Raw genomic sequence first — 282 nt, forward strand, 5'->3', positions numbered from 1 at the left:
TTGGAAGTTTTTACAATCTGACGCTTTGGCTACATTGAACGTGTAAGGCCGGTTACACACTGGCTGCATGGCGTGAGCGTGGCGTTTCCGTTGCGTGTCAGCTGCGTGGATTTTTCTATGTCTTTACACCAGTGTTTGGAATAACGCCGTTTAAAAGAACGGCGTTAGGTAACGACGTTATTTTTTCAGTAACGGGGTAATCTAACTAATTACTTTTCCCGTCGTTACAACACCGTTAACGTTACTGGACGTTAAATGCGGTGCGTTACTATGCATTGATTG

This window comes from Sander lucioperca, chromosome 20 (genome assembly GCF_008315115.2).
Source record: "Sander lucioperca isolate FBNREF2018 chromosome 20, SLUC_FBN_1.2, whole genome shotgun sequence".
Lineage (NCBI taxonomy): Eukaryota > Metazoa > Chordata > Actinopteri > Perciformes > Percidae > Sander > Sander lucioperca.